At 51.5% G+C, this 825-nt stretch overlaps 1 non-coding gene across 1 annotated transcript; it reads left to right on the forward strand.

Moving 5' to 3' along the window:
• The first annotated feature begins 126 nt into the window (after nucleotides 1-126).
• trnal-uag (transfer RNA leucine (anticodon UAG)) lies at nucleotides 127-208 on the forward strand. Its single transcript has one exon. It is a non-coding gene; the product is annotated as a tRNA-Leu (tRNA).
• Nucleotides 209-825: the final 617 nt, after the last annotated feature.

Here is an 825-nt window from a genome sequence, read left to right on the forward strand (position 1 = left end):
CAGCCTTTTGGAAGGCTCTTGTGGCTGCTACGCCTGAGCACAAAGTCTGGAAAAGTGACACATTCCTGTTCGTTCTTTTTGAGGGAAAATAGAGCAGAAAAGGGCCCACGAAAATAGGGCTGTTGCGGTAGCGTGGCCGAGAGGTCTAAGGTACTGGATTTAGGCTCCAGTCTCTTTGGAGGCGTGGGTTCAAATCCCATCGCAGCCAGGACAGCCTTTTGGAAGGCTCTTGTGGCTGCTACGCCTGAGCACAAAAAAATTGACACGTTCCTATTCTCTCTTTTTGCTGGAAAATAGAGCAGAAAAGGGCCCACGAAAAGAGGGCTGTTGGGGTAGCTTGGCCGAGAGGTCTAAGTCGGTGGATTTAGGCTCCAGTCTCTTTGGAGGCGTGGGTTCACCGCTGCCAGCAATGAATTTAACAAAGGTTAAGAGGCCCTGTGTGTGCTCTAGGAAGATCTGAAAATGAGAGAACATGCTTTCCTTGGCAGCAGCCAGGCTCGTCGAGCAAGATGCGTCGTGTTCTCCCACAGCGATTGCCTGTTTGCTAAGTCAGGCTGACTCAATCCTGCTTCTTGGCCCCTTCCCCCGTATATGGGCTACTGACATTTCGGGGTTTTATTGTTGACGACCTGATTCAGATGCAGATTCTGATGCAGAAAAGGGCCCACGAAAAGAGGGCTGTCGGGTTAGCGTAGCAGAGCGGTCTAACGGGGCGTGGGTTCAAATCCCACTGCTGCAAGGACAGCCTTTTGGAAGGCTCTTGTGGCTGCTACGCCTGAGCACAAAGACTGGAAAAGTGACACGTTCCTGTTCTCTCTTTTTGCG

Source organism: Sinocyclocheilus rhinocerous, unplaced genomic scaffold, assembly GCF_001515625.1.
Source record: "Sinocyclocheilus rhinocerous isolate Xijiao unplaced genomic scaffold, SAMN03320098_v1.1 scaffold12038, whole genome shotgun sequence".
Taxonomy (NCBI): Eukaryota; Metazoa; Chordata; class Actinopteri; order Cypriniformes; family Cyprinidae; genus Sinocyclocheilus; species Sinocyclocheilus rhinocerous.